At 48.7% G+C, this 12,455-nt stretch overlaps 1 protein-coding gene across 3 annotated transcripts in view; it reads right to left on the reverse strand.

The window, feature by feature from the left end:
• Nucleotides 1-12,455, reverse strand: part of PTPRN2 (protein tyrosine phosphatase receptor type N2) — a 1,612,706-nt gene that overhangs the window by 839,524 nt on the left and 760,727 nt on the right. The window lies entirely within an intron of this gene.

Consider the following 12,455-nt stretch of genomic DNA (forward strand, 5'->3'; position numbering starts at 1 on the left):
TAGGATCACATGGTGTGTACTGGCTCCTCCCCCTATGACCCTCCTCCAAGCCTCAGTTAGGTTTTTGTGCCCGGCCGAGAAGGGTGCAATCTAGGTGGCTCTCTTAAAGAGTTACTTAGAAAAAGTTTTTAGGTTCTTTATTTTCAGTGAGTCCTGCTGGCAACAGGCTCACTGCATCGAGGGACTTAGGGGAGAGATTTTCAACTCACCTGCGTGCAGGATGGATTGGAATCTTAGGCTACTGGACATAGCTCCAGAGGGAGTCGGAACACAGGGCTCGCCCTGGGGTTCGTCCCGGAGCCGCGCCGCCGACCCCCCTTGCAGACGCTGAAGATGAAGAGGTCCGGAACCAGGCGGCAGAAGACTCTCAGTCTTCATCAGGTAGCGCACAGCACTGCAGCTGTGCGCCATTGTTGTCAGCACACTTCACACAGCGGTCACGGAGGGTGCAGGGCGCTGGGGGGGGGCGCCCTGGGCAGCAATGTATAATACCTGTATGGCGAAAAATACATCACATATAGCCCTTGAGGCTATATGGATGTATTTAACCCCTGCCAGATATCTAAAACTCCGGAGAAGAAGCCCGCCGAAAAGGGGGCGGGGCCTATTCTCCTCAGCACACAGCGCCATTTTCCCTCACAGAAAGGCTGGTGGGAAGGCTCCCATGCTCTCCCCTGCACTGCACTACAGAAACAGGGTTAAAACAGAGAGGGGGGGCACTGATTTGGCGATATGTATATATATTAAAATGCTATAAGGGAGGAACACTTATATAAAGGTTGTCCCTGGATAATTATAGCGTTTTGGTGTGTGCTGGCAAACTCTCCCTCTGTCTCCCCAAAGGGCTAGTGGGTCCTGTCCTCTATCAGAGCATTCCCTATGTGTGTGCTGTATGTCGGTACGTGTGTGTCGACATGTATGAGGAAAATATTGGTGAGGAGGCGGAGCAAATTGCCTGTAATGGTGATGTCACTCTCTAGGGAGTCGACACCGGAATGGATGGCTTATTTATGGAAATTACGTGACAATGTCAACACGCTGCAAGCCGGTTGACGACATGAGAGGGCCGGCGAACAAATTAGTATCTGTCCAGGCGTCTCAAACACCGTCAGGGGCTGTAAAATGCCCATTTACCTCAGTCGGTCGACACAGACCCAGACACGGACACTGATTTCAGTGTCGACGGTGAAGAAACAAACGTATTTTCTTTTAGGGCCACACGTTAAGGGCAATGAAGGAGGTGTTACATATTTCTGATACTCCAAGTACCACAAAAAAGGGTATTATATGTGAGGTGAAAAAACTACCTGTAGTTTTTCCTGAATCAGATAAATTAAATGAAGTGTGTGATGATGCGTGGGTTTCCCCCGATAGAAAATTATTGGCGGTATACCTTTTCCCGCCAGAAGTTAAGGCGCGGTGGGAAACACCCCTCAGGGTGGATAAGGCGCTCACACGCTTATCAGAACAAGTGGCGGTACCATCTACGGATAGGGCCGTACTTAAGGAGCCAGCTGATAGGAGGCTGAAAAATATCCTAAAAAGTATACACACACATGCTGGTGTTATACTGCGACCAGCGATCGCCTCAGCCTGGATGTGCAGAGCTGAGGTGGCTTGGTCGGATTCCCTGACTAAAAATATTGATACCTTTGACAGGGACAGTATTTTATTGACTATAGAGCATTTAAAGGATGCATTTCTATATATGCGAGATGCGCAGAGGGATATTTGCACTCTGGCATCAAGAGTAAATGCGATGTCCATATCTGCAAGAAGATGTTTATGGACACGACAGTGGTCAGGTGATGCAGATTCCAAACGGCACAAAGATGTATTGCCGTATAAAGGGGAGGAGTTATTTGGGGTCGGTCCATGGGACCTGGTGGCCAGGGCAACTGCTGGAAAATCCACCGTTTTTTACCCTAAGTCACATCTCTGCAGAAAAAGACACCGTCTTTTCAGCCTCAGTCCTTTCGTCCCTATAAGAGTCATATCTGCCCAGGGATAGAGGAAAGGGAAGAAGACTGCAGCAGGCAGCCCATTCCCAGGAACAGAAGCCCTCCACCGCTTCTACCAAGTTCTCAGCATGACGCTGGGACCGTACAGGACCCCTGGATCCTACAAGTAGTATCCAAGGGGTACAGATTGGAATGTCGAGAGGTTTCCCCCCTCGCAGGTTCCTGTAGTCTGCTGTACCAATGTCTCCCTCCGACAGGGAGGCAGTATTGAAAACAATTCACAAGCTGTATTCCCAGCAGGTGATAATAAAATTACCCCTCCGACAACAAGGAAAGGGGTATTACTCCACACTATATGGTGGTACTGAAGGCTAGGTGAGACCTATTCTAAATCTGAAAAATTTGAACACTTACAAGGGTTCAAATCCAGATGGAGTCACTCAGAGCAGTGATAGCAAAGAACAAGGGGACTATATGGTGTCCCGGGACATCAGGGATGCTTACCTCCATGTCCCAAAATTTGCCTTTTCTCACCAAGGGTACCTCAGATTCGTGGTACAGAACTGTCACTATAAGTTTCAAGACGATGCCGTTGGATTGTCCAAGGCACCCCGGGTCCTTACCAAGGTAATGACCGAAAGGAGGATTCGTCTTCAAAGAAAATGGACGACCTCCTGATAAGAACAAGGTCCAGAGAACAGTTGGAGGTCGGAGTAGCACTATCTCAAGTAGTTCTACGACAGCACGGGTGGATTCTAAATATTCCAAAACCGCAGTTGTTCCGACGACACGTCTGCTGGTCCTAGGGATGATTCTGGACACAGTCCAGGAAAAGGTGTTTCTCCCAGAGGAGAAAGCCAGGGAGTTATCCGAGCTAATCGGGATCCTCCTAAAACCAGGAAAAGTGTCAGTGCATCATTGCACAAGAGTCCTGGTAAAAATGGTGGCTTATTACGAAGCGCTTCCATTCGGCAGATTTCACGCAAGAACTCTTCAGTGGGATCTGCTGGACAAATGGTCCGGATCGCATCTTCAGATGCATCAGCGGATAACCCTATATCCAAGGACAAGGGTGTCTCTCCTGTGGTGATTACAGAGTGCTCATCTTCTAGAGGGCCGCAGATTCGGCATTCAGGATTGGATGCTCGTGACCACGGAGGCCAGCCTGAGAGGCTGGGGAGCAGTCACACAAGGAGTGTGATCAAGTCTGGAGAATTCTCTCCACATAAATATACTGGAGCTAAGAGCAAATTTATAATGCTTTAAGCTTAGCAAGACCTCTGCTTCAAGGTCAGCCGGTATTGATCCAGTGGGATAACATCACGGCAGTCGCCCACGTAAACAGAAAGGGCGGCACAAGAAGCAGGAGGGCAGTGGCAAAACTGCAAGGATTTTTCGCTAGGCGGAAAATCATGTGATAGCACTGTCAGCAGTGTTCATTCCGGGAGTGGACGACTGGGAAGCAGACTTCCTCAGCAGGCACGACCTCCACCCGGGAGAGTGGGAACTTCATCGGGAAGTTTTCCGCATGATTGTGAACCGTTGGGAAAGACCAAAGGTGGACATGATGGCGTCCCGCCCGAAAAAAAAAATGGGACAGGTATTGCGCCAGGTCACGAGACCTTCAGGCGATAGCTGTGGACGTCCTGGTAACACCGTGGGTGTAACAGTCGGTGTATGTGTTCCCTCCTCTGCTTCTCATAACCAAGGTATTGAGAATTATAAGACATAGAGGAGTAAGAACTATACTCGTGGCTCCGGATTGGCCAAGAGGGACTTGGTAACCGGAACTTCAAGAGATGCTCACAGAGGACTAATGGCCTCGGGAGCTAAGAAGGGATTTGCTTTCAGCAAGTACCATGTCTGTTCCAAGAGGAACCGTGGCATCGGCCTTTAAGAAAGGACCTGCTCCAGCAGGGACCTTGTCTGTTCCAAGACTTACCGCGACTGCGTTTGACGGCATGGCGGTTTGAACGCCGGATCCTAAGGGAAAAGGCATTCCGGAAGAGGTCATACCTACCCTGGTCAAAGCCAGGAAGGAGGTGACCGCACAACGTTATCACCACATGTGGTAAAAATATGTTGCGTGGGTGAGGCCAGGAAGGCCCCACGAAAAAATTTCAACTAGGTCGATTTCTGCACTTCCTGCAAACAGGAGTGTCTATGAGCCTCAAATTGGGGTCCATTAAGGTTCAAGTTTCGGCCCTATAGATTTTCTTCCAGAAAAAATTGGCTTCAGTTCCTGAAGTCCAGACGTTTGTCAAGGGAGTATTGCATATACAGCCCTTGTGTGCCTCCAGTGGCACCGTGGGATCTCAACGTAGTGTTGGGATTCCTCAAATCATATTGGTTTGAACCACTCAAATCTGTGGATTTGAAATATCTCACATGGAAAGTGACCATGCTGTTGGCCCTGGCCTCGGCCAGGCGATTGTCAAAATTGGCGGCTTTGTCTTACAAAAGCCCATATTTGATTTTCCATTCGGGACAGGGCAGAACTGCGGACTCGTCCCCAGTTTCTTCCTAAGGTGGTGTCAGCGTTTCACCTGAAACAACCTGTTGTGGTGCCTGCGGCTACTAGGGACTTGGAGGACTCCAAGTTGCTAGACGTTGTCAGGGCCCTGAAAATATATATATATATATATATATATATAATTCCAGGACGGCTGGAGTCAGAAAGTCTGACTTGCTGTTTATATTGTAGGCACCCAAAAAGCTGGGTGCTCCTGCTTCTAAGCGGACTATTGCTCGTTGGATTTGTAGTACAATTCAGCTTGCACATTCTGTGGCAGGCCTGCCACAGCCAAAATCTGTAAATGCCCATTCCACAAGGAAGGTGGGCTCATCTTGGGCGGCTGCCCGAGGGGTCTCGGCTTTACAACTTTGCCGAGCTGCAACTTGGTCAGGGGCAAACACGTTTGCTAAATTCTACAAATTTGATACCCTGGCTGAGGAGGACCTGGAGTTCTCTCATTCGGTGCTGCAGAGTCATCCGCACTCTCCCGCCCGTTTGGGAGCTTTGGTATAATCCCCATGGTCCTGACGGAGTCCCCAGCATCCACTAGGACGTTAGAGAAAATAAGATTTTACTTACCGATAAATCTATTTCTCATAGTCTGTAGTGGATGCTGGGCGCCCATCCCAAGTGCGGATTGTCTGCATTACTTGTACATAGTTATTGTTACAAAAAAATCGGGTTATTATTGTTGTGAGCCATCTTTTTTAGAGGCTACTTCATTGTTATCATACTGTTAACTGGGTTCAAATCACAAGTTGTACGGTGTGATTGGTGTGGCTGGTATGAGTCTTACCCGGGATTCAAGATCCTTCCTTATTGTGTACGCTCGTCCGGGCACAGTACCTAACTGAGGCTTGGAGGAGGGTCATAGGGGGAGGAGCCAGTACACACCATGTGATCCTAAAAGCTTGCTTTTGTGCCCTGTCTCCTGCGGAGCCGCTATTCCCCATGGTCCTGACGGAGTCCCCAGCATCCACTACGGACTATGAGAAATAGATTTATCGGTAAGTAAAATCTTATTTTTCTCTGACGTCCTAGTGGATGCTGGGAACTCCGTAAGGACCATGGGGATTATACCAAAGCTCCCAAACGGGCGGGAGAGTGCGGATGACTCTGCAGCACCGAATAAGAGAACTCCAGGTCCTCCTCAGCCAGGGTATCAAATTTGTAGAATTTAGCAAACGTGTTTGCCCCTGACCAAGTAGCTGCTCGGCAAAGTTGTAAAGCCGAGACCCCTCGGGCAGCCGCCCAAGATGAGCCCACCTTCCTTGTGGAATGGGCTTTTACAGATTTTGGCTGTGGCAGGCCTGCCACAGAATGTGCAAGCTGAATTGTACTACAAATCCAACGAGCAATAGTCTGCTTAGAAGCAGGAGCACCCAGCTTGTTGGGTGCATACAGGATAAACAGCGAGTCAGATTTTCTGACTCCAGCCGTCCTGGAAACATATATTTTCAGGGCCCTGACTACGTCCAGCAACTTGGAGTCCTCCAAGTCCCTAGTAGCCGCAGGTACCACAATAGGCTGGTTCAGGTGAAACGCTGAAACCACCTTAGGGAGAAATTGAGGACGAGTTCTCAATTCTGCCCTGTCCGTATGAAAAATCAGGTAAGGGCTTTTATAGGATAAAGCCGCCAATTCTGACACACGCCTGGCCGAAGCCAGGGCCAACAGCATTACCACTTTCCATGTGAGATATTTTAAGTCCACAGTGGTGAGTGGTTCAAACCAATGTGATTTTAGGAACCCCAAAACTACATTGAGATCCCAAGGTGCCACTGGAGGCACAAAAGGAGGCTGTATATGCAGCACCCCTTTGACAAACGTCTGAACTTCAGGAACTGAAGCCAGTTCTTTCTGGAAGAAAATCGACAGGGCCGAAATTTGAACCTTAATGGACCCCAATTTTAGGCCCATAGACACTCCTGTTTGCAGGAAATGCAGGAATCGACCCAGTTGAAATTCCTCTGTAGGGGCCTTCCTGGCTTCGCACCACGCAACATATTTACGCCAAATACGGTGATAATGCCTTGCGGTTACATCCTTCCTGGCTTTGATCAGGGTAGGGATGACTTCATCCGGAATGCCTTTTTCCTTCAGGATCCGGCGTTCAACCGCCATGCCGTCAAACGCAGCCGCGGTAAGTCTTGGAACAGACAGGGTCCTTGCTGGAGCAGGTCCCTTCTTAGAGGTAGAGGCCACGGGTCCTCTGTGAGCATCTCTTGAAGTTCCGGGTACCAAGTCCTTCTTGGCCAATCCGGAGCCACGAGTATAGTTCTTACTCCTCTCCGTCTTATAATTCTCAGTACCTTGGGTATGAGAGGCAGAGGAGGGAACACATACACTGACTGGTACACCCACGGTGTTACCAGAGCGTCCACAGCTATTGCCTGAGGGTCCCTTGACCTGGCGCAATACCTGTCTAGTTTTTTGTTGAGGCGGGACGCCATCATGTCCACCTTTGGTTTTTCCCAACGGTTCACAATCATGTGGAAGACTTCTGGATGAAGTCCCCACTCTCCCGGGTGGAGGTCGTGCCTGCTGAGGAAGTCTGCTTCCCAGTTGTCCACTCCCGGAATGAACACTGCTGACAGTGCTATCACATGATTTTCCGCCCAGCAAAGAATCCTTGCAGCTTCTGCCATTGCCCTCCTGCTTCTTGTGCCGCCCTGTCTGTTTACGTGGGCGACTGCCGTGATGTTGTCTGACTGGATCAGCACCGGCTGACCTTGAAGCAGAGGTCGTGCTAGGCTTAGAGCATTGTAAATGGCCCTTAGCTCCAGGATATTTATGTGAAGTGATGTCTCCAGGCTTGACCACAAGCCCTGGAAATTCCTTCCCTGTGTGACTGCTCCCCAGCCTCGCAGGCTGGCATCCGTGGTCACCAGGACCCAGTCCTGAATGCCGAATCTGCGGCCCTCTAGAAGATGAGCACTCTGTAACCACCACAGGAGAGACACCCTTGTCTTTGGTGACAGGGTTATCCGCTGATGCATCTGAAGATGCGATCCGGACCATTTGTCCAGCAGGTCCCACTGAAAAGTTCTTGCGTGGAATCTGCCGAATGGGATTGCTTCGTAGGAAGCCACCATTTTTCCCAGGACCCTTGTGCATTGATGCACTGAGACTTGGCCTGGTTTTAGGAGGTTTCTGACTAGCTCGGATAACTCCCTGGCTTTCTCCTCCGGGAGAAACACCTTTTTCTGGACTGTGTCCAGGATCATCCCTAGGAATAGAAGACGTGTCGTCGGGATCAGCTGCGATTTTGGAATATTGAGAATCCAACCGTGCTGCCGCAACACTACCTGAGATAGTGCTACCCCGACTTCCAACTGTTCCCTGGATCTTGCCCTTATCAGGAGATCGTCCAAGTAAGGGATAACTAAAACTCCCTTCCTTCGAAGGAGTATCATCATTTCGGCCATTACTTTGGTAAAGACCCGGGGTGCCGTGGACAATCCAAACGGCAGCGTCTGAAACTGATAGTGACAGTTCTGTACCACAAACCTGAGGTACCCTTGGTGAGAAGGGTAAATTGGTACATGGAGGTAAGCATCCTTGATGTCCAGAGACACCATATAATCCCCTTCTTCCAGGTTCGCAATCACCGCTCTGAGTGACTCCATCTTGAACTTGAACCTCTGTATGTAAGTGTTCAAGGATTTTAGATTTAAAATAGGTCTCACCGAGCCGTCCGGCTTCGGTACCACAAACAGCGTGGAATAATACCCCTTTCCCTGTTGCAGGAGGGGTACCTTGATTATCACCTGCTGGGAATACAGCTTGTGAATGGCTTCCAATACCGCCTCCCTGTCGGAGGGAGACGTCGGTAAAGCAGACTTTAGGAAACGGCGAGGGGGAGACGTCTCGAATTCCAATTTGTACCCCTGAGATACCACCTGAAGGATTCAGGGGTCCACTTGTGAGTAATATACTGTCCCTGTCTAGGGTATCAATATTGTCCGTCAGGGAATCCAACCAAGCCACCCCAGCACTGCACATCCAGGCGGAGGCGATTGCTGGTCGCAGTATAACTCCCGTATGAGTGTATATACATTTTAGGATATTCTCCTGCTTTCTGTCAGCAGGTTCCTTAAGGGCGGCCGTATCAGGAGACGGCAGTGCCACCTGTTTAGACAAACGTGTGAGCACTTTATCCACCCTAGGGGGTGTTTCCCAACGTGCCCTACCCTCTGGTGGGAAAGGGTATGATGCCAATAACCTTTTAGGAATTATCAGTTTTTTATCGGGGGAAACCCACGCTTCATCACACACTTCATTTAATTCCTCAGAAGCAGGAATAACTACAGGCAGTTTTTTCTCACCAAACATAATACCCTTTTTAGTGGTACTTGTATTATCAGAAATATGTAAAACATTTTTCATTGCCTCAATCATGTAACGTGTGGCCCTACTGGATGTCACATTCGTCTCTTCATCGTCGACACTGGAGTCAGTATCCGTGTCGGCGTCTGTGTCTGCCATCTGAGGTAACGGGCGTTTTAGAGCCCCTGATGGTCTTTGAGACGCCTGCACAGGCACAAGCTGAGTAGCCGGCTGCCTCATATCATCAACCGTCTTTTGTAAAGAGCTGACACTGTCACGTAATTCCTTCCATAAGCCCATCCACTCAGGTGTCGACTCCCTAGGGGGTGACATCTCTATTACAGGCAATTGCTCCGCCTCCACATCATTTTCCTCCTCAAACATGTCGACACAATCGTACCGACACACAGCACACACACAGGGAATGCTCTGATAGAGGACAGGACCCCACTAGCCCTTTGGGGAGACAGAGGGAGAGTATGCCAGCACACACCAGAGCGCTATATATAAACAGGGATAACCTTATAGAAGTGTTTTTCCCCTTATAGCTGCTGTTATGTTAATACTGCGCCTAATTAGTGCCCCCCTCTCTTGTTTTACCCTTTTCTGTAGTGCAGGACTGCAGGGGAGAGTCAGGGAGACGTCCTTCCAGCGGAGCTGTGAGGGAAAATGGCGCCGTGTGCTGAGGAGATAGGCTCCGCCCCCTTCTCGGCGGACTTTTCTCCCGCTTTTTGCTATATTCTGGCAGGGGTTAAAATACATCCATATAGCCCTGGGGGTTATATGTGATGTATTTTCGCCAGCCAAGGTGTTTTTATTGCTGCTCAGGGCGCCCCCCCCCAGCGCCCTGCACCCTCAGTGACCGGAGTGTGAAGTGTGCCTGAGGAGCAATGGCGCACAGCTGCAGTGCTGTGCGCTACCTTGGTGAAGACTGGATGTCTTCTGCCGCCGATTTTCCGGACCTCTTCTTGCTTCTGGCTCTGTAAGGGGGCCGGCGGCGCGGCTCTGGGACCGGACTCCGAGGCTGGGCCTGTGTTCGGTCCCTCTGGAGCTAATGGTGTCCAGTAGCCAAGAAGCCCAAGCTGGCTGCAAGCAGGCAGGTTCGCTTCTTCTCCCCTTAGTCCCTCGATGCAGTGAGCCTGTTGCCAGCAGGTCTCACTGAAAATAAAAAACCTAAAACTAAACTTTTTCTAAGAAACTCAGGAGAGCCTCCTAGAATGCACCCTTCTCGGCCGGGCACAAAAATCTAACTGAGGCTTGGAGGAGGGTCATAGGGGGAGAAGCCAGTGCACACCAGGTAGTCCTAAAGCTTTACTTTTGTGCCCAGTCTCCTGCGGAGCCGCTATTCCCCATGGTCCTTACGGAGTTCCCAGCATCACCTAGGACGTCAGAGAAAATGCATTCCATGCTGTCAGCTCTTTTAAAATAAATCATCCTGTCAGCAGAGACTGTGATTGTTGCTCTGACAGAAGAAAGTAAGCAGCAGCAGATTTCAAAGTTATTATTAGGCGTCTTTCATGAACTGTGTCCACAGTCCACAGCACTTCCGCACCGTGCCAGGTGACAGTGCCCCCTACACATTTGACATAATGTCATCATGGAAGTAAGTGGTCGGGAGCATGAAAGTGGGAAGCATCCTAGATTCCCTTCGCCAAAAGGCCCTTTTCCGTCAGGCACAGGCGCAACGTCGTAATCTATTGGAAATAGTAACCTGTGGCAACGGAGTAAACTACCTGGCCCAAAGCGCGGCAAGCGAACAACAGAGGCCAAATAATAGGGAACAACTTAAAAGCAACCTAGATTTCAGAACAAATAAAAATGCTTTAAGGGTATGAAAGCACTTCCACTCTTAGTAGACATCACGTCCGGGTAATTACAGCAAAGGGATAATAGATTCTACCCATGGAGCTGTACCTCTCCAAGCAGCGCGGCGCACTTCCACGCACCGCAAAAGGAGCTATTGGAGGAACAATCAATGCAGCCCATTCCCTCTCTTTGCTCTCTGTGTGGAGGCACCAGTCACACACCCCTACTTGGCCCTCACTGTGTCTGGTTTGACTTTAATCACATTGGGGCTTATTTTGGTGTTTGACATATATTTATTGTGCAAAAGGTAAGCATTTCTGTACTGCGCATGTGTATTATGTATGTCATGTGCATGTAAAATTCTTATTATGCCATGAATTAGTATGGTGCCACAGTGTTCTACAGAGCCAAAGCAGAGTATACATAAAGCAGTTAATATATAAGGTAATGAAACATAGAAACATAGAAACATAGAATTTGACGGCAGATAAGAATCACTTGGCCCATCTAGTCTGCCCATTTTTTTTTATCCTTTAGGTAATCGCAACCCTCTTTGAACCTTAATTCCTTGTAAGGATATTCACATGCCTATCCCAAGCATGTTTAAACTGCTCCACAGTCTTAGCCTCTACCACCTCTGATGGGAGGCTATTCCACTTATCCACTACCCTTTCTGTGAAATAATTTTTCCTTAAATTTCCCCTAAACCTGCCTTCCTCCAGTTTCAGTGTATGTCCTCGAGTTCTAATACTTCTCTTCCTTTGAAAAATGTTTCCCTCCTGAACTTTGTTAAAACCCTTGATATATTTGAAAGTTTCTATCATGTCTCCCCTTTCCCTTCTCTCCTCCATACTATACATGTTAAGATCTTTTAGCCTTTCCGGGTAAGTTTTGTGATGTAGGCCATGCACCATTTTAGTTGCCCTTCTTTGTACACTCTCTAATGTATTTATATCCTTCTGGAGATATGGTCTCCAGAACTGGACACAGTATTCCAGATGAGGCCGCACCAATGACCTATACAGTGGCATTATTACTTCTCTTTTCCTGCTACTGATTCCTCTCCCTATGCAACCAAGCATCTGACTTGCCTTTCTCATTGCTTTGTTGCATTGCTTTCCTGCCTTTAAGTCACTTGAAATAGTGACTCCTAAATCCCTTTCCTCCTCAGTAGTTTCCATTATAGTACCCTTGATACTATATTTAGCCTTTGGGTTTTTGAGACCTAAGTGCATTATTTTGCATTTTTTAGCATTAAACTGTAGTTGCCATGTTCTTGACCATTTTTCAAGCCTAGCTAGGTCATCAATCATCTAGCTCCCGGTGTGTCTACCCTGTTGCATATCTTTGTATCATCTGCAAAAAGGCATACTTTCCCTTCAATACCATTTGCAATGTCACCAACAAAGACATTAAAGAGAACTGGTCCAAGTACAGATCCCTGGGGTACTCCACTGGTAACATTTCCCTCCAATGAAGGTAGACATACTGAAAGACATACATATGTGAAATGAAAGGTTACAAAGGATCCTGCTTGTGAACGAGCGCACAATCTAAAAGTTACATCTGGGACAATGATCAAGTGTGGCAGATAGGGGAGACTGGGATGGTTGTGAGGGTGTACCAGTCTCAGTATTATGGGAGCAGCCTGGTTGGTGTAGTGGTTATCATTGCTCCCACACAGTCAGAGCCGGATTAAGAGGGGGGCGTGGCACAGGGGTTAAGTAACCCACGGGCCCCATCTGACTTGGGGCCCCCGTGGTCGACATATATTTTTGTTTTTTTGTAAGTGTCTAACTACAGGTTTGGCACACGGGAGTTCAAGTAGTGCTGCAGCTTCACCT

The sequence above is a fragment of the Pseudophryne corroboree genome, chromosome 5 (assembly GCF_028390025.1).
Source record: "Pseudophryne corroboree isolate aPseCor3 chromosome 5, aPseCor3.hap2, whole genome shotgun sequence".
Taxonomy (NCBI): Eukaryota; Metazoa; Chordata; class Amphibia; order Anura; family Myobatrachidae; genus Pseudophryne; species Pseudophryne corroboree.